The 21,352-nt window shown below is 45.4% G+C and overlaps 1 long non-coding RNA gene across 1 annotated transcript in view; it reads left to right on the top strand.

Moving 5' to 3' along the window:
- The window catches only part of LOC147102071 (uncharacterized), a 37,664-nt gene extending 16,531 nt beyond the window's left edge, over positions 1-21,133 (top strand). Inside the window, exon 3 of the long non-coding RNA XR_015073294.1 lies at positions 19,856-21,133. This is a non-coding gene — a long non-coding RNA (uncharacterized LOC147102071). The remainder of the gene's footprint in view (positions 1-19,855) is intronic.
- The last annotated feature ends 219 nt before the right edge of the window (positions 21,134-21,352 follow it).

Here is a 21,352-nt window from a genome sequence, read left to right as displayed (position 1 = left end):
ATCCTTAGACCTATTCGTCTGGACTTGGACCCGAATACACCAGCAGCTGGCAGGGTATGGAAGCATTGGTATCGTACCTTTGAGAATTTTCTGGATGAATGTAAAGCGGATGCTCCTGCTAAATTGAAGATACTTGTCAATTATGTGACCCCAAAAGTGTTCGAATATGTTGATGAATGGGATAATTACGAAGAGGTGATTCGGGCACTTAAGAAACTGTATGCGAAGACCCCAAATGAGGTCTATGCTAGACATCTACTGGCCACAGCCCGACAAGGGCCAGGGGAATCAATTGACGAATTCCTGCAAGAACTTCGCAGGCTCAGCGTAGATTGTAACTTTCAGGCAGCCTCAGCTGAGCTGTACCGCCAAGAAATGATTCGTGATGCTTTCATCTGCGGGATTGCCTCTCCATTTATACGCCAGCGTCTACTAGAAAGTAAAACACTTGAGCTACAAAAAGTTTTTGACCTAGCTTGTTCACTGGATTTGGCAAAGAGAAATGCAGACCTCTATCAGCTGCCCAGATCTCGATCTGCTGCTGTAGCTGCAACCAAACAATTCAAGCGGTCTCAGGTGAACCCTATCATGGGGGAATCTAATTCTGATAATTCTGATGAAGAAGAGGAGGACGACCCCACTTTAGCAGCCTCTTGGCAATCTAGGAAGGAATGCTTCTTTTGTGGAGATGCTTTTCACCCTAGGAAAACCTGCCCTGCTCGCAATGCAATCTGCAGTTATTGCGGGAAAAAAGGACACTTTGCTAAAGTTTGCCTATCAAGGGCCTCTACGAGGGCCAATCCAGCTAAGGCCTACCGAACTGCCCCAATTAGGGCCTATCAAGATGCTCCAGCTAGGACCTATCAAGCTTCCTCTCGAGCTCTCTCCCGAAGAAGCACACCGAGAGTTTTAGCCACTCTCTGTGCAACGACACCAATTACAGCTGCTTGCCCACAGAACCTGTCTCATGCAGCCACAAAAATTTCAATTAAAGGGCATACCTTAGATGCCTTAATTGACTCAGGAAGTACTGATAGTTTCATTAAGGAACAGATTGTTGCGAAATTGAAACTACATGTCTCCCCATCGGACCAGGGAATTGCGATGGCCCAGTCATCACTTAATACCAGAATCTCCGGCTTTTGTGTTGTTGATATGACACTTCATGGTCGTATGTATCCCTCCACCCGACTTTCGGTGCTCAAGGACTTATGTAGTGATCTCCTCTTAGGGCTGGACTTCCAAAAACAGCATAAGAAACTCACCATTGAGTTTGGTGGATCCAAACCCGGACTTACTATTTCTAATATACCGTCTAAATTACCATTTTGTGCATTATCAGCAGCTTCACTTGATGAACCCTCATTATTTGCCAGTATTCCGCCTCAATGCCAACCGATAATAACGAAATCGCGGTGCTTTAATCAGGAAGACCAATCTTTTATTGCGGCTGAAATCTCTCGACTTCTAGCAGAGGATATCATTGAACCATGTTCGTCGCCCTGGCGGGCTCAAGTCGTCATTGTCAAGAACCCTCTAAAACTTCACAAACAGCGACTATGCATCGATTATTCGCAAACCATCAATCAATATACCGACTTGGACGCCTACCCATTGCCACGCATTGATGATATGGTTAATAAACTGGCCGAATACAAAGTGTTCTCAACTTACGATTTAAAAAGTGCCTATCATCAGTTACCCTTGAAGGTCTCAGATAAGCAGTACACAGCCTTTGAGGCTAATGGACGGCTGTACCAATTTCGTCGCCTCCCATTCGGGGTTACTAATGGAGTGGCTGTCTTTCAACGGGCAATGGATGGCCTGGTTAAGCAGGAAAACCTAAGGGACACTTTTCCCTATCTTGATAACATTACCATTGCAGGTCACGATCAACAGGAACACGACTCCAACCTCCAAAAATTTCGGGATGCCCTCCATCGCCGTAATTTGACCCTGAATGAATCCAAATCTGTTGAGTCGCAACCGACCATCAACATCCTTGGCTACTGCGTAGGCAATGGTATCATTAAGCCAGACCCAGAAAGACTTCGCCCGCTCCAAGAGCTCCCGTCACCTAAGAATCCGGCTTCTTTACGTCGGGCTCTCGGTCTGTTTGCATACTACGCTAAATGGATTCCTCATTTTTCAGACAAAATCCAACCCTTGCTGCATGCTAGATCATTTCCACTGGGAACAGCGGCTGTTGCAGCCTTTAACCTTCTCAAAAAACAGTTGGAGAAAGCGGCTCTTCACTCCATTGATGAGAATCTCCCTTTTGTGGTTGAATGTGATGCCTCGGAGGTGGCGATCTCGGCTACTCTGAATCAGGAAGGTCGTCCTGTAGCATTTATGTCCAGGACCTTACAAGGTGCCGAGCTACATTATCCTCCGGTTGAGAAAGAAGCCACAGCCATCATAGAGGCAGTACGGAAGTGGAACCATTTTCTAGCTCGCCAGCACTTTACATTGATCACGGACCAACGATCAGTCGCCTTCATGCTCGATAATCGAAAACTAACCAAAATTAAGAATAATAAAATACAACTTTGGAGGATGGAACTGGCCTCTTTTGGTTATACCATTCTCTATCGGCCTGGCAAGGAGAATGTGGCCCCGGACACCCTCACACGGGCATTCTGCTCCACTATGTCATCCTCCACTCTCATGGATGTCCACAATGGTTTGTGTCATCCTGGCGTTACGCGCATGCTACATTTCGTACGATCACGGAATCTCCCTTTTTCCACTGGAGATGTAAAGAAAATATGCTCAGAATGCCGGCTTTGTGCGGAATTAAAACCTCAGTTCTTCCGCCCCTCAGATGGTATACTCATACATGCAACCCAACCGATGCAACGACTTAGCATCGATTTTAAGGGCCCAGTGCCCTCTTCAACTCGGAACACATATTTGCTCACCATGATCGACGAATATTCACGTTTTCCGTTTGCCTTCCCCTGCTCCAATATGCTGGCGTCCACAGTAATCTGCTGCCTTGAGCAGGTATTTTCTCTCTGTGGCATGCCGGCTTATATTCACTCAGATCGGGGTCCATCCTTTATGTCAAGGGAACTCAAGGACTACCTCTCAGAACGGGGAATTGCTACAAGCAAAACAACACCATACCATCCCATCGGAAATGGGCAGGTAGAGAGGTATAACGGTATCATCTGGAATTCCGTACGTCTCGCTTTAAGATCTCGGGGCCTACCAGACCAGCAATGGGAAACAGTGCTTCCGGATGCATTGCACTCTATACGGTCCCTGCTTTCTACCACAAATACTACACCTCATGAGTGGTTCTTTGGATTCCAGCGTCGCTCATCTCATGGGACATCACTCCCGTCATGGCTAACTACTCCTGGACCTGTATTACTCCGAAGATACGTTCGGACGTCTAAAAATGACCCTCTTGTAGACGAGGTCGAACTAACCGATGCCAACCCCACCTATGCAAACATACGATATTCCGACGGCCGAGAATCTACCGTATCATTACGGGATCTGGCTCCCTGCCCACCAGGACCTAGTGGGACATCGGGTGATGGCATTTCACCAGGAAACTCTTGGGACCTATCGGGTACCCCTCTCCAGTATCCTGATCGGACACCAACTAGCTTGGTGCCATTAGAACCCCGTGCTCAAGGTTGCGACCCTCCCAGTACCGCGCATGAAAGTACTGATCCGCCACAGACCAGCTCTGCACCTCCCTCTGAACAGAGGCAGTCCGACTTTGAACCTATTGGGGCTCGTACTCGAAGCCATGATCTCCCCGACCCTTCACAGGGCAATCCAGGCCACACAGACTCTGACCAATGGCCAACCGCATGTAAGCGGACCAGCGACCCTCTACGACGGGAATCCAAACGGGTGCGACTCTTCCTTGTTCGGCGGCTGCGGACCAAAAGGTAGACCACAGCCTCCTAATCCTGCAGGAGGGAAGAATGTGATAAAAATAATAACTTCCGGGAAGTTATGTCATCACTTCCTGTGAACTATGAACTATGAACTGTGTACATACCTCACTTCCTGTCATATGTCACTTCCTGTTGGACTGGTATAAATACTGGTCTGTTCAGTATTGTAAGAGGCTTCTACCAGAGGCATGGTAAAGACCTCTCTTGTATATAGTGTGTTTATAAGTTACTTAAAGCTTACTTTAAAGTTACTTGATGGTAAGTCTCCTTTTTCTTACATCATGGGCTACGAGCTAATCGCCACAAGTGCGAGTTTTTCCAGAAGCAGATCTCGTATTGTGGCCACATCATCGATGAAGAGGGGTTACATAAGACCCCTGAAAAGATTGAGGCAGTAGTCAAGGCTCCAGCACCGGAAAATGTATCACAACTGAGGTCGTTCCTCGGGCTGGTAAACTACTACCATAAGTTCTTACCAAATTTGTCCACGGTATTACACCCACTGAACACCCTACTGCAAACAGGGGTACCATGGAAGTGGAATGACGAACATAGACGAGCTTTCCAGAAGTGTAAAGAATTGATCACATCAAAAGAGGTGTTGGCCCATTTCAACCCAGCACTACCAATTCGTTTGGCATGTGATGCATCACCCTATGGTATTGGAGCGGTGCTGTCGCACAAATTCCCAGACGGGTTGGAGAGGCCAGTAGCCTTTGCGTCTCGGTCACTAACCTCAGCCGAGCGCAACTATGCCCAGATTGACAGGGAGGCCCTCAGCCTAGTATGGGGAGTAAAAAAATTCAACCACTATCTGCATGGGCAGAAGTTCACCTTGCTGACTGACCACCAACCACTTGTCTCCATCTTTAATCCTAAGAAGGGCATTCCAGTGATGACTGCACAACGGTTACAAAGATGGTCCCTGTTTCTAGGGGCGAATCAATATGAAATAGAATATAAAGGCACGAAACAGCATGGAAACGCTGATGGGCTATCACGCCTGCCACTGCCTACTGTGGAGGGAGCACCATCAGTGGACCCTATCGAGATATTTTATTCGTCAATAATTGAACGATTGCCAGTAACGAACGCGGATATAGAGAAGGAGACCCGCAATGATCCGACGCTGTCTCGGGTATATGATTTGACGGTGAGGGGATGGCCAACACATGGCGACTCACTGTTGCCAGCATTCTCATCCAGAAGAGAACAGCTGTCAGTATGCCAGGGGACAGTGATGTGTGGATCCAGAGTGGTGATTCCACCCAAGTTAAGGGAGAGAGTGTTAAATGAGCTTCATGAAGGTCATTTGGGGGGAGTGAAAATGAAAAGCCTTGCTAGGGCTTATGTGTGGTGGCCGGGAATCGATCAACAAATTGAAGACCTAACCAAGAGCTGCTCAGGATGCCAGAAGATCCAAAATGCACCACCACATGCCCCTCTACACCCATGGGAGTGGCCCTCCTCTCCATGGCAACGGGTGCATATTGATTTCGCTGGTCCATTCATGGATTCAATGTTCTTAATAGCAGTGGATGCTCATTCGAAATGGCCTGAGGTGATAAAAATGTCCTCAACCACTACAGAGGAAACGATTGCAGTCCTACGGACCATATTTGCCAGGAACGGCTTGCCAGAGCAGATTTGCTCTGATAATGGACCACAGTTTGTGTCCGAAGAGTTTTGAAAATTTATGAGAAGGAATGGGGTAAGGCATTACACATCCGCCCCGTATCATCCAGCCACAAATGGATTGGCTGAGAGGTTCGTACAAACCTTTAAGAAGGCGATAAAGGCCATGTGCGATGATGAAATTCCACTACAGCATAAGGTGGACAATTTCTTATTAGCCTACTGAAACGCGACACATGCAGTTACCAACCAGACCCCGGCCATGATGTTCTTTAACCGAAGGTTGCGATCTCGTCTGGACTTGCTCAGACCAAATGTGCGAAGGAATGTTGAGGATAAACAATTCCAGCACATCAATGAGAAGCCGACAAGCAGCTTCAACATAGGACAACCAGTCTTGGCCCATGACTACCGAACAGAGAAATGGCAACCCGGAACGATATGCACAAGGCAGGGGCCATTAATGTACACAGTGGATGTCGGGGAGAACATTGTGAGATGCCACGTTGATCAGATCTTAGCGTCTCAGGAACGAGTCAACCCCATGTCTCGCGTACCTGGGGATGAACCCGACATACCGGTAGCACCTACCTCCGAACCAGTAGCAGTGGAAACCGATGAACTAACCGACGAAAAGGGGCCAGAATCGCCTCCGCACCAAGAACAAGAACCTCAGGAAAGGCGCTATCCCGAAAGGATCAGGAAGCCTCCCCAAAGACTGAATCTATAAATGGACTATTGTTGTTTAATGTACATGTTAAAGTGTTAATTGTTATTTGAATATTATGGGTACTGCTAATCTAAAAGGGGAGGAATTGTAGTGTATGTACCTTTAAGAGAGAACTACTTTTACAGCTCCTGTATACTGTAGTACCAGCAGTGACCACACCTGTATATAAGCCTTGAGCATGCCTCTGTACTGTCAGTCTTGAGACTACCCTACTCCAGTAAACACCTGTTGATTGTTAAGTTACAGCATCCGTGTGGTTATTGAAAAACATCATACTCTCAGAATCACGGATCTAACAGAGAAGAAACAGAATGACCTGTAAAGTGCCTACTTGGAAAACAGGAGATGGTTAAATAACAAGTGATATTAGCTTGAGACAACAGAAGGCATATGAGAGAAACACTGAAGATGTGCACCCTTCTCCTTTGCACTACCCAGTAACCCTGCTTGCTTCACAGAGAGAAGCTGGCTGATAGAGAGGGGGGATGATTGCAGCTGAGGCCTTTGTTATATTGAGAATTTAGAATTTATAGCAATGACAATTGTTTCCATGCAGCTGTGATATCTACTTATTTATCTAGCTGTGGTGAGTAAGGAAAATATTAATCATTTATTTTCCAGGAAGCAAACAAAAACACTTGGTTAACTATCTCTTAGTAGAGCTCTTACAAACTTCTTTACAAATGTTTTCACTCAAAAATCATCGACCTGAAACGTTAACTCTGTTTCTCTCTCCACAGATGCTGCCTGATCTGCTGCCTGACCAGCATTTTCTGTTTTTATTTCAGATTTCCAGCATCCATAGTATTTTGCTTCATCATTTGACTGCCTGTGCCATTGCCAACCGGATACCGCACTGCATTTCAGCAGTTGTGAGAGGGATCACATCTTTTATTATTTTGTATCCATGGGGGTGTAAGTTAAAAGTTCTGTAATCTAGTAAAATCTGCTCTTATTTAATTTCTGATAACGTTCAATTTTTCCTTCTACTTAACCTGATTTGTAGTTTATAGTCTACCGCATAGTCTGCTACAGTGTTTATTCTTTTGCTATCCAAGGGTAAGAGAATAGGACAGAGCATGAATCAAGCCCAGTGATACATTACAATAACAAAGCTTACTGTTCAACTCCAGGGCAATGCTACATTAGGTCCGTAAGAAGGGAGGGCATGTTTACGGGAGTTGTCCTTGGCTCTGAGCACAAGAGAAATATTTGTGAAGCCCTAAAAGCATACCAGTTTTTTCTCCAGTTCCTCTTAACTTCCCAATCTGGCAACCCACCTAGTCTTCCTGCTTCCTGCATCCTCATTGTGTTGAAATAAAGATTCACCCCACAATCTCCTAATCGACTTTATTCTTCCCATTCAAAGCTTGGAAACTCCTTAATTTCCTCAGTCATTTCATAGCATCACCTAATTGCTATTTTTTGACTTCCCCTCATCTGCTTTCTTAGTCTCTCCCTACCAATCAAAGTGCGATATAATATGCACAATAACTGGTAATGTAGCCTGCGCTATGGGCCTTGGCCTTTGACTGTGACTTATTATTAACAGAATATGGCAAACGGATTTAATTAACAGAAGGAGAGGCAGTTCAAAGGGACGTACACAGTACTAGCCATTCCTTCTCTTTAAGCATCTCAATTTAACGCTTCATTTGAATGTTGTTGCTCTTGCATATTAGAAATCTAGAAAAAATGGAAAAAGCTTTCACAGTGCCTGCTCTTTAGAACTGTCTCAGATTTCTGATCATGAATTCACATCAATTTGTCAGATATCTTTGTGCGTGTTGTTTGTGTAACCTCATTTCTTCAGTGGATTGAATATGAAACTCGAGCCTTTCTTTGTGACCATTGCTTTATTGCGGCGTTTCTATGGAAAACGCATTGCCTTTTTGTTTGGACAGTGACGTGATCTTACTCTAAAGATGGTTCTCTTGATTTTCCCCTTTCATTGTTGCTGCTGACCCAACCACACCTGCACAGATCACTTTCTGCTATGCAGGCGTCACTGATCTGTACCAACCAGGACACACACCTTCAATAGATCAAGGAAAATAGAATGCATCCGTCGTATTGTTAGAGGATATACACTTTGTGATCATTTTACAGTAGTCCAAGGACTTGATGACGCACATGCCCTGCCTTTTAAAAATGACTGATCCTTGTACTGCTTCAGGTGTCAACCTTGGCTCAGTGGTAGCACTCTCGCATCCGAGTCAGAAGGTCATGGGTTCATGTCCCTTTCCAGAGGCTTGAGCACAAAATCTAGGCTGACACTCCAGGACAGGGAGTGCTTCACTGTCCGAGGTGTCGTCTTTCAGGAGAGACCTTAAACTGATGCTGTTTCAGGTGAGACCTTAAACTGATGCTCTTTCAGGTGTACGGAAAAGATCCCATGACACTATTCGAAGAAAAGCATTGGAATTCTCCGCGATGTCCTGGCCAATATTTATCCCTCAACCAACACCACTAAAACAGATGATCTGGTCCTTTATCTCATTGCTGTTTAGTGGGATCTTGCTTCTGTGTTTCCTACATTACAATGGTGACTACACTTCAAAAGTATTTAACTGGCTGTAAAGCGCTTTGGGACGTCCTGAGGTGGTGAAAGGTGCTATCTAAATGCAAGTTTTTTCATTCGCCTAGCTTTCTTAATGATATGGTGATGATATCTTATTGGTACTTAAAAAGAAAGCTATCATAATTTGTCCAAAATATCCCAGTATCTCTTCTAAAATTGCAGATAGGTTTTGAAGGATAAGGTCCCGCTGTTTTCCTGAACTAGCTGTAACTCCTGCCTGGTGTCATGCTGGATGTGGCTCTGGCTGGCAGCCAGACTTCAGTGAGGGTTCTTATTGCCCTTAATCAGATGTGGGAACCCAGGTTGATTTTTCCTTTCCCATGGGCACTGTAACAAATTAACTGCTGCACCAGCCGAGACTCGGCTAACTCAGTTCAGACCAGGGATTAAAGCAGAGGACTTTGTCTGCTCTAATGATTCAGTACCAGATAGGGCAATGTATTTACACACTACCTGATTGCGTGGATTCCAACATGGTGTCTTTCATATGAAGACTGCAGGCTTTTCAGTAAAAGCTGCCTGCCTGGATTTTTGGAAATGGGGAGAAACCATAAGATAATTCAGCAGGTGAGAAACTTTGGAGCCTACATATTAACTGTGGCAAGTTGGTATCTCCGCGGCATCAATCACTTTTCAAGAGTTGCTGAGGGGTTTACAAACCATACTGACTCATGAATTTTGGAAGGTGATATGTCATCTTGCCTTGCGTCTCCTCCTGAAATCAAAATGTGCCTCTGAACCTCAGGCTCGCTCACTGTGCTATTGCCAAGGAATGATAGGGCAGGGTTGCTCAGCAGAAGATGAATGTATATATTAGTCATTCCAGCAGCTATTTATCACCCACAGCCAGCCCAACCCTTAACCTGTTCACTGTTATGTGGGTGAAATATGGAGAAGGTATGTGCCTCCATTATAAAGTAATCACTCTTGTAGTAGGGGTTGGCATTGATTGTTGCCAGTTTTCCCAAAGCAACAAGCAGGCTTTGACTCCACTTTTGTTTGTCCCTATTTAGCATTTTATTTTATATTTTTTGTGGAGCTGTGTTTTGCCAACAAACTTCACCAAGTGTTTTTAAACAGTGATACCTTGTTCCACAAACACTTGGCTGCAGCATTGCATTCCTAACAATACCTTGTGATCTTTATCTATAGTCTCTGATTTCTTTCCCACCTACAGAAAAGAAATGAACTAGGTTACAATGAATACCTTTTTGAACAAATGCTTATAATACTACAGCAGTATTGCAATATCCTCGCCATGTTCTGCGCTCCTATTAATTGCCAGTACAGTAGGCATTACTTTAGTTTTGGCATTAATAGATCATTTCGTGAGGCGGTCATTATTAATCATTTTCCCTTGCATCATTAAGGATGTATGCTGATTCTTCCTCATGTATATATCTTAGTATGAATAATTGCTTCCTTTTTTTTAACTGAGAAATGCCAAGGTCTACAGTGCAGAGAACATCAAGTTGAAGAAATAGTTGAAAATTCTAAGTAAATCAAGAAGTAGTTGAGATCGTGTGGCTCTCACCTATAGGTCTTATCTTGGCCTATCCCATACTTGTCTGGCGCTTTCTCCATGTTCGGACATCTCATTCCCCACCACCCTTCCCACCTCTCCTTCAAGATCATTGTTTTCTGTGTCAAAAGCAAAATACTGTGGGTGCTGGAAATCTGAAATAAAAACAGAAGATGCTGGAAATACTCAGCAGGTCAGGCAGCATCTGTGGAGAGAGAAACAGAGTTAACGTTTCCGGTCAATGACCTTCGTCAGAACTGAAAAAAAATACTGTTTTCTGTGTCTCCTGGCCCTGGGAAACTTTCTAACCAAAATGTCCTCTCTTTTGTCCTCGCTCTATCTTTACATCCCATCATTGGTGATTTCAACCTCTACGTGAATTCACCTTGCTTGCTGTCCTCTCACTGGGTGTCATGCTCTAGCACAATGCTCAAAAGGTCTATTAGGTCTTTATAGCATCCTATAAGTTTAAGAACTTTGCCCCTCATTATGGGATTCTGGTAGCAAGCTTCCTATCAACAACCACTACAATTGCATGTGCCTGCTTCTTTACATTATTTTATTGAGAAGCCTAGGTGCAGGACCAAGATCCATAGTATAGTATAAGATTAGAAGAGAAGGTGAGATAAATCAAGTAGTAAGGGTTACATGATGGCAAATTTGGGTTTTAAAAGCCTGACGAAGTTAAGGAACTCCAGTTTTCAGCAGCATTTGTTCTTGGGATGTGAGCAACATTTTATTAGTTGCCCCGAGGGCATTAAGAGTCAACCACATAGTGGAGGACTGGAGTCATGTCTAGACCAGACCAAGTAGGGGGTGATAGGTTTCCTTCCCTGAACCAGTTAGATTTTTACAACAATCCAGAAGACAACATCGCTGACAAATGACCAGACTTACTAAATTAAGTTTCACAATTTGCCGCACTGGGATTTGAACACATGAGCTCTGGGTTGCTAGTCCAGTACCACAATGAACACTGTTTTAATACAGGCCTCATACAGTGCATGGTTGGAACCTATTACTCTGCCTTCGGATTTTGGCCTTTTTATTTGTGGTTGAATTTTTTTGAAAAATAGATTTGGACTGGGAATGTGTCCCCTGTAACTTCTGCTGTAATTGACCACTTTTGCACTCCCAGCACAGAGCACTGTATGCTGGGGCAGATATCAGAATATTAGATGTAGTGGTTATGCAGACAGCCCTCCTGATTTTCCTTCAGAAACACTATGATCGGAGTGTGTAACAGAAGTGCTATCCTTCACATCCCATATTCTGATATACGCTCTCAGTGTGTCATGTTCTGCACCAGCAGCACAAAAACAGAAGATGACCCCTTTAACGTTTTGGAATCCAAATCAAGCTTATTTTCTTCATACTTTTTTTTTGGAAAGAGCTCCTGATTTATCTGTTCGTTCCTCTGGTTCATAAATGTATCGATCTTTTTAATCTGTGACTATCAGCATTCATACCATAAGGAGCGATTTTATGAAGTATTGAGTAACATGCACACTATTTGGTTTCACATCACAATCCTGTAAGCTTGAAAGGGGGATTATATTGAATTGAACATTACACTGCATAGTTTAACCAGAACAGTGCCAGGTTTGATTTCCAATCTGTGCTGAGTGCGCTGAGGTCAGTTGGGATGATGTTCAGGTGTCATAATTGCCCTCAATGCTGGGCTAGGGAGGGTAAAAAAGAACACACCCATATTTGTGATCAGAATACAGAACACACGTGACGATCTGGAGAGGAAAGCATCAAGCTAAGCTGTGATGGTCAAATTGCCTACCAATACTGCCTAGGCTCACACTTGAAGAGTGTCCACTTAGACCGGATACTGGAAGGCCACTGGCAACCAGCAAATCAAAGACTGGGAAGAATCCTTGGCCCCGAGCTTCCACTCCAGTGGGAGATGGGCGGAAACCCCAGAGAAACAACACACATGGCTATTTTCAGCCGTGTTACTGGGGCTTACAGCGGCTCCACTCTCGGGTTTCCCAAGAGATCAGTTGTAGCCCTGTGGAATTTCAGGAACAGAGGAGGGAAAATGTAAATAGATGAGCGATCTCTAAAACCCCGTCACTTCAGTTCTTCAGAGGAAGTATGGTCCTTTATAGAGTCATAGAGTCATAGAGTCATAGAGTTATACAGCACGGATAGAGGCCCTTCGGCCCATCGTGTCCGCGCCGGCCATCAAGCCCTGTCTGATCTAATCCCATATTCCAGCATTTGGTCCATAGCCTTGTATGCTATGGCATTTCAAGTGCTCATCCAAATGCTTCTTAAATGTTGTGAGGGTTCCTGCCTCCACAACCCTTTCAGGCAGTGAGTTCCAGACTCCAACCACCCTCTGGGTGAAAAAGTTCTTCCTCAAATCCCCTCTAAACCTCCCGCCCTTTACCTTGAATCTATGCCCCCTAGTTATTGACCCCTCTACTAAGGGAAAAAGCTCCTCAGCATCCATCCTATCTATGCCCCTCATAATTTTGTACACCTCAATCATGTCCCCCCTCAGCCTCCTCTGCTCCAAGGAAAACAAACCCAATCTGCCCAGTCTCTCTTCATAGCTGAAGCGCTCCAGCCCCGGTAACATCCTGGTGAACCTCCTCTGCACCCTCTCCAACGCGATCACATCCTTCCTGTAGTGTGGCGACCAGAACTGCACACAGTATTCCAGCTGTGGCCTAACCAGTGTTTTATACAGTTCCATCATAACCTCCTTGCTCTTATATTCAATGCCTCGGCTAATGAAGGCAAGTATCCCATATGCCTTTTTTACCACCTTATCCACCTGTTCCGCCGCCTTCAGGGATCTGTGTACTTGCACACCCAGATCCCTCTGACCCTCCGTCTTGCCTAGGGTCTTACCATTCATTGTGTACTCCCTTGCCTTGTTAGTCCCCCCAAAGTGCATCACCTCGCACTTTTCCGGGTTAAATTCCATTTGCCACTGTTCCGCCCATCTGACCAACCCATCTATATCGTCCTGCAGACTGAGGCTACCCTCCTCGCTATTTACCACCCCACCAATTTTTGTATCATCTGCGAACTTACTGATCATACCTTTTACATTCATATCCAAGTCATTAATGTAGACCACAAACAGCAGGGGACCCAGCACCGATCCCTGTGGTACCCCACTGGCCACAGGCTTCCAGTCACAAAAACAACCTTCGACCATCACCCTCTGCCTTCTGTCACTAAGCCAGTTTTGTATCCAATGTGCCAAGGCACCCTGGATTCCATGGGCTCTTACCTTCTTGACCAGTCTCCTGTGCGGGACTTTATCGAAGGCCTTACTGAAATCCATGTATACCACATCCACTGCGTTACCCTCATCCACACACCTAGTCACCCCCTCAAAAAATTCAATCAAATTAGTCAGACATGATCTTCCCTTGACAAAGCCATGTTGACTATCCCTGATTAATCCTTGCCTCTCCAAGTGGAGACAAATTTTGTCCCTCAGAATTTTTTCCAATAATTTTCCTACCACTGATGTTAGGCTCACTGGCCTGTAGTTCCCCGGTTTTTCCCTACTTCCCTTCTTGAATAATGGTACTACATTAGCAGTTCTCCAGTCCTCTGGCACATCCCCTGTGGCCAGAGAGGTCCTGAATATATGTGTTAGAGCCCCCGCAATCTCTTCCTTTGCCTCACACAGCAGCCTGGGATACATTTCATCCGGGCCTGGGGATTTATCCATTTTTAGGCCAGCTAAAACCGCCAATACCTCCTCCCTCTCGATGTGAATATGTTCGAGCATATCACAGTCCCCCCGCCCTATTTCTATGTCTACATCGTCCTTCTCCATAGTGAAAACAGATGTAAAAAATTCATTTAGAACCCCTCCTACATCTTCCGGCTCCACACACAGATTGCCACTTTTGTCCCTAATGGGCCCTATTTTTTCCCTAGTTATCCTGTTACCCTTAATATACTTATAAAACATCTTAGGATTTTCCTTTATTTTGCTCGCCAGTGTTATTTCATGGCCCCTCCTTGATCTCCTAATTTCTTTTTTAAGTATCCCCCTGCACTTTTTGTACTCCTCTAGGGCTTCCTCCGTCTTTAGCCTTTTGTATCTGCCAAAAGCCCTCCTTTTTTTCCTAATCCATTCTCGTATATCCCCTGACATCCAAGGTTCCCTGTGGTTTTTGGAACCACCCTTGACCTTTACGGGAACATGTTGCCATTGTATGATCCCAATCTCCCTTCTGAAAGCCTCCCATTGCTCTGATGCGGATTTTCCTACAAGTAGCTGATCCCAGTCCATTTTGGCCAGATCCTGCCTTATCCTATTAAAATTGGCCTTCCCCCAATTTAGAACCTTTATTTCCGGCCCATCCCTGTCCTTTTCCATGACCACCTTAAATCTTACCATATTATGGTCACTGTCACCAAAGTGCTCACCTACTAGCACTTTTTCCACTTGGCCGGCCACATTCCCTAGAATTAGGTCCAGTACCGCCCCCTCTCTTGTAGGACTTTCTACATGCTGGCTCAAAAAGCTCTCCTGGATGCACTTTAAGAATTCTACACCCTCTGAGCCTTTCACACTCTGACTATCCCAGTTAATATTGGGGAAGTTGAAATCCCCCATTATTATTACCCTATTATTTGCACATTCCTCTGAGATTTGCCTACATATCTGTCCCTCTATCTCCCCCTGACTGTTTGGAGGCCTATAGTACACTCCCAGCAAAGTGCTTGCCCCCTTTTTGTTTTTAAGCTCCACCCATATGGCCTCATTAGAGGAACCTGCTAATATATCATCCCTCCTTACTGCAGTAATTGACTCCTTAATTAATATTGCGACACCCCCTCCTCTTATACCTCCCCCTCTGTCTCGCCTGAAGATTCTGTACCCCGGAATATTGAGCTGCCAGTCTTGCCCCTCCCTCAACCATGTCTCCGTGATAGCAACAATATCATACTCCCATGTGTTTATCAACACCTTCAGTTCATCCACCTTATTTGCAAGACTCCTTGCATTAAAATAGATGCCATCCAGCCTTGCCCTTATATATTTGCCCTGTCTACCAAGCTGACTTGTTTTTTTCTCTATAATTGGCAACACATCACCCCCTATTTCAGCTCCCCTCTGTACCCCATCCCCCTGCCAAGTTAGTTTAAACCCCCCCCAACAGTGCTAGCAAACCTCCCCGCAAGGATATTTGTCCCGCTCTGGTTCAGGTGCAACCCGTCCGACTTGTACAAGTCCCACCTTTCCCAGAAGCAGGCCCAGTGATCCAGGAAAGTAAAACCCTCCCCCCTACACCAACTCTTTAGCCACACATTCATCTGCTCTATCCTCCCATTCCTATACTCACTAGCACGTGGCACTGGGAGTAATCCAGAGATTACAACCTTTGAGGTCCTGCTCTTTAATCTGTTACCTAGCTCCCTAAATTCTTGATGCAGGACCTCATCCCCCTTCCTACCTATGTCGTTGGTCCCAATGTGGACCACGACCTCTGCCTGCTCACCCTCCCCCTTAAGAATGCCCTGTAGCCGCTCAGTGACATCCCTGACCCTGGCCCCAGGGAGGCAACAAACCATCCTGGAGTCACGTTTGCGTCCACAGAAACGCCTATCTGTTCCCCTTACGATAGAATCCCCTACCACTATTGCTCTCCCACTCTTTTTCCTCCCTTCCTGAGCAGCAGAAGCGTCCCTGGTGCCAGGAAGCTGGCTGCTGCTGCCTTCCCCTGGTGAGTCATCCCCCTCAACAGTATCCAACTTGGTATACCTGTTTGAAAGGGGGATGTCCACAGGGGTTCCCTGCACTACCTGCCTGCCTTTGTTGCTCTGCCTGATGGTCACCCCCTGTGCTGCCCTACCCTGAGGCGTGAACAACTCGCTAAACGTGCTATCCACGACCCTCTCAGCATCGCGCATGCTCCAAAATTCATCCACCCGCAGCTCGAGCGCCGCAATGCGGTCTACAAGTAGCTGCAGCTGGATGCATTTCCCGCACACATGGTCATCAGGGACACTGGCAGCATCCCTGACTTCCCACATGGAGCAAGAGGAGCAGAACACGGGTCTGAACTCTCCTGCCATGACTTACTCCTTTAATTAATTAAAAAATTTATTCAATACCCCAGTTACAGGTATACTCTAGGGCGTTTTATTTACCAACTATCCCCACTACACCACAGAAATTTAACACCACAGAATTCAAGCTTGTATTGAAAAGAGAGAAATACTCACCAACCAATCACTTACCTGCTCCCTGGTGACGTCACACTTGGATTACTTTTTACCTCTCTCCTGGAACCTGGATTGGTCGGTGCCTCTGACTGCTCCCTCTCAAGCCTTTAAGCTCCGCCGCCTCGGGCTGCTCCCGCGCAGGTCCGCTGCTTCTCCGGTCTCGGGGCTGTGGGCCTCGGTGCCTCTGACTGCTCCCTCTCAAGCCTTTAAGCTCTCCCGCCTCGGGCTGCTCCCGCGCAGGTCCGCTGCTTCTCCGGTCTCGGGGCTGTGGGCCTCGGTGCCTCTGACTGCTCCCTCTCAAGCCTTTAAGCTCTCCCGCCTCGGGCTGCTCCCGCGCAGGTCCGCTGCTTCTCCGGTCTCGGGGCTGTGGGCCTCGGTCCATGCTTTTCCCAGACAATGCCCAGATGGCACTGCTAACTGCTGTTGGAGAGCTCAAAAGGGTAGGGTTTAGACATCTGTAACTGGAATCAGTAGAAAGAATTCCCACAATCCATGCCACAGAAAGTTTTCTGAATTCCATTCCAGAGTTAAAAAGCAGACAGCAATTTCTCTATTAGCTCAGATTTTATCACATTTCCATCTGTCATGGTCCAGAAAAAGAATCTCCTCCCAGGACTGTTACATTGTTAGAGTACACACGCAGCCTGGAGATTCGCAGGAAGGATGTGGGGCTTGTTCTCAAGAATTTAAAAAAAAGAAAGTGAGAAAACGAGAAGGCTAAGCCTACAGGTGTTTGTACATATAGACGGAGAACATTAATGCACCCTCTCACTGGACTGCTGGGCAGTACAGGTGTGTACCTTCTCCTCACTCCAGACCATTCACCCTGATATTGATTTAAGTGGCAGACAGACACTCACCTGGGCACCCTCACTTAACCCTTCCAATGTAGCAACACTAAGAAGCAGTAGGTGAGGCATCACATGTCCTAACAGTCCTCATGCACATAGGGGAGGCTCCTCAGCCAGTTTCCGCTCTTCCCAAAGTGCGCACCCCAGCTGCACTTTTAATAGGGCTGGCGCCCTCCAATTAATGCAAATGCCAATGACCCCCAAGAGTTCAGATTCAGTCAGGGAAGCTGTAGTCCAGTGAGCAAAAGTCCTGCTTAGCCATTGGTTTGGCAGCAGAGCGAGACTCGCGGACCTTTGGGGCCAGCTATTTTTAAAGGGCAGCAACGACGGTAGCGGGCACTTATTTGGATTCTTTGGGGGTAAGATTTGGCGTGGGCGGTAGCGTTAAACGGGCACTATCGCATCGGTCATCTGCTATGCTGACTTCACTTGAGCTGAATATTGGGCGGGGCATATAATTGGTGGCCAGTGTGATGCCGGCCATTTTACGCTATTGGCCAAGACAAATTTCTACCCCTTTGTCTCCTCCTGTACCTTAGCAAGCCACGTTTTAAGATCTCTTGCAATGATATTTGGTCCAATAAAACTGACAGTTTTTGTTAAACTGATGAATTGCATTTTGGATCCTTAGCAGGTCCATCATTCGGTCATTAATGAAGATGCTTTATCCCTCTTTCTGTTATGCCTGCATAATTCCAATAGATACTTGCTGCCTCCATTGCTTTCTGCTGAAGATAGTTGGCCAAAAAAATCCTATGGCATCAGCCATCAGACTTTAGAGTTGCAGGTGTGTAATGGGTTCTCTCGATTTTCCTCACACACAGCCAACAAAGTCATGCATTCTTCCCACCCTTGGCTCCTCTTTGAGTTACTTTTCATTGGGCTTTGACAAAATTTGCTTTGTAAAGGTTTGGGCTGTTTTACATATTTAGCCAGCTCCTGTTCTGCTGACATTGACTGATAGTCATTATGTGACTCATTTCTTATTCCCCGATACTGTATTACAGCACGATGTTACAGTATGGTGCTACAGTACTGGGTTCCAGTACGGGGATATAATATGATGTTACAGCACGGTTGATGTGATAAAACTCACTCCGCACTTGGTTTGAACATAAAGCAAGGCTTTTTTTTTTTAAACCCCACAGTGCAGATAGAGGCCATTTCGGCCCATCGAGCCTGCACCGACACATATTCCACCCGATCCCCGTAACCCCTACACCAACACCAACACATATCCCACCCTATCCTTGTAACCCCACGTGTTTAATCCCCTTAACACTAAGGGTCAATTTATCATAGCCAATCAACCTAACCTGCACATCTTTGGACTGTGGGAGGAAACCGGAGCACCCGGAGAAAACCCATGCAAACACGGGGAGAATGTGCAAACTCCACACAGACAGTCACCCGAGGCCGGATTCTAACCCGGGTCTCTGGTGCTGTGAGGCAACAGTGCTAACCGCTATGCCACCGTGCTGCTTGTTTCAGAACATGGAGGTCTAGTTGTACTTCACTAGTTCCTTGTCTTTACAAAATGTCCCTGGCAAGCTGGGGCCGACGCCCGAGTATTTATACTCCTTGGACGGCGCCACCAGCTGGCCGTCCAGCATTATTTCATGAGTAGTTTCTTGATGAATGATGAGATTTATAACAACGGTGTTATAGTACGATGTTACAGTGCCATGGACATCGATCACCCTCCAGTATTTCACCCAACTGCCCATTCTTCCTGTGTGATTTTCGACATTTAGTGCCAGTTGGCTATTTTGCCATGGAGACATCACTACAAGACCAATCCTGCCCTCACCTGACAAACACACGAGCACACTTTCCAGCAAAGGTTATTGGATAATAATCAGGAACCGCGAGCATTATCCCAGCTGAGGTCAGTTAACTGGCTGTACAGCTCAGCTACTCACTTAAACTTTTGAGCCACTGGGAAAGCAATTTTAAGATTGCAGAGAGCACCAACACTCAGAGGGCTGCTTAGTTCATGCTGACTCACTGTCATAATTCATTCTTACTTTGTAATAGAAACCTTCAATTACTTGAAACACAAGAGGGAAACAAAATTTGTGATATGCAATGTAAGTACAATAAAATGCCATCAGGGAGGGTATCATCTTCCCAATGTGTGACAGGACTTTTTCTTAGGCCGTTCTTTTCTGCCGCAAGTCAATAAGAATCTGGATAAGTGAAGCAGATAACCCTTGGGGACAAGGTATAAAATATATGCAGGATGCCATATCAAAGCTTGCTGACATCTGTAGATCTCTCCTGGGAAAGAAAAAAATAGCCTTCCACAAGCAATTATCTCAGATGCAGGTTTCAGTTACCTTGTACCTTGTTTTGTGTTCCATATATGCTTAATATGTTTTATATTTGTTTACAAAGGTACCTCAAGGATTTGCAACATGGGCACAAAAAGGAAGAAGAAATAAAGAACTTGCCAATTATGTAGCACCTTATCACATCCTCAGGACGCCCTAAAGCGCGACACAATCAATTACTCTGTGAAATGCGGTAGCTGTCATTACGCAGGCGGATATGGCAGAAAGATTTATGCACAGCAAAGTCTCTCAAAATCAGAGCAAGGAAAGCTCTGAGGGTGAAAAGGAGCCGTGAAATTGCCACAGGCCTTGTTCGTGTGGTGTTTCTATTTGACGCTTTTTCCATGTGACGTAATAAAACTCACTACACACTTGGTTTGAGTATAAAGCAAGGCTTTAATCAACTTGTTTCTGAACATGGAGGTCTAGTTGTACTTCACTAGTTCCTTGTCTTACAAAATGTCCCTGACAAGCTAGGGCCGACGCCCGAGTATTTATACTCCTTGGACAGCGCCACCAGCTGGCCGTCCAGTGTTATTTCATAGGTAGTTTCTTGATGATGAGATTTATGACACCATGTATCTGGCTTTTAAAAAAAATGTTTTGGAGAAAATTTGGAGGCTCAATTCTTCACCCCCTCCTCACACTCACCATGCAGCAGCACTTCGAATTCACCATCAAACAGGGGAGCGGGTACTGCTGCACTTCACCACTTGCCCACAGACTCCATTTTGTACCTGTGCATTGTGCTTGGCTTCCCTCAATTTTGGTTTGCCACGTCTGACAAATATTTAAAAACTATTTGCAGCATTTCTAAAGATTTGAACGTGGCAAGGCTTTCAATGTGTAGCTTGAATATGCACTTGCTGAAGTATGGAATTGTGTGAGATACAATGAAAAGCTATAAGATTATGTGAAGGTGTGACAATAATATATTTTTCTTTGCTTAATGTTGGCTGGATAGATACTCCTTTGAATCCAGTCACAATGCATGTGGAGTTTACCTGCTAGCGAAAGCCAGAACTGTATGCCAATCCTGACCCAGTACAATGTTACATGTTTTATTAATTGCAGGCTTGAGAAATAGAAAATTCAAAGCTCTACAATGCTGTGTGATTGGTTCTGCTTGTTTTTGACTGAGTTTTTTTTGTGTTGAATTTGAGATGTCAGGTATTCAAAATTAATGTACACACATCAAGGGATCTATTGCTAAGTAGGTCAAGATGATTGATTTTCAAGGCTTTCATTGAATGAATTCAAGGTTTCGGGTGAGTTTGTTCTCATTTAGTGGATAAATATCATATGTCACAGGTTATGTCACGTATTTATCACATAACATGATATTAAAGTAAACCCTTCTGGGTTTAAAACTGAAATCTCAAATGCTGCTTTTAAAAAATGGTTTTGGCTGATTTGTAAATGATCTCTATTTCACCCTTCTGACCCTTGCTAAGGTCCAGTTCTACAGTTAACACATATCCTATGGCACCCTGTCCAAGTGGTCATTCTTCATGGATGAGCCAAGTGTGTGTGTCAGCAGGCCATTTCCCCGCAGACATCA

This window comes from Somniosus microcephalus, chromosome 22 (genome assembly GCF_052327205.1).
Source record: "Somniosus microcephalus isolate GS21.2 chromosome 22, FLI_Smic_1.0, whole genome shotgun sequence".
NCBI lineage: Eukaryota > Metazoa > Chordata > Chondrichthyes > Squaliformes > Somniosidae > Somniosus > Somniosus microcephalus.
The sequence above is the reverse complement of the archived record's forward strand: the minus strand, read 5'-3'. Positions and strand labels throughout refer to the sequence as shown.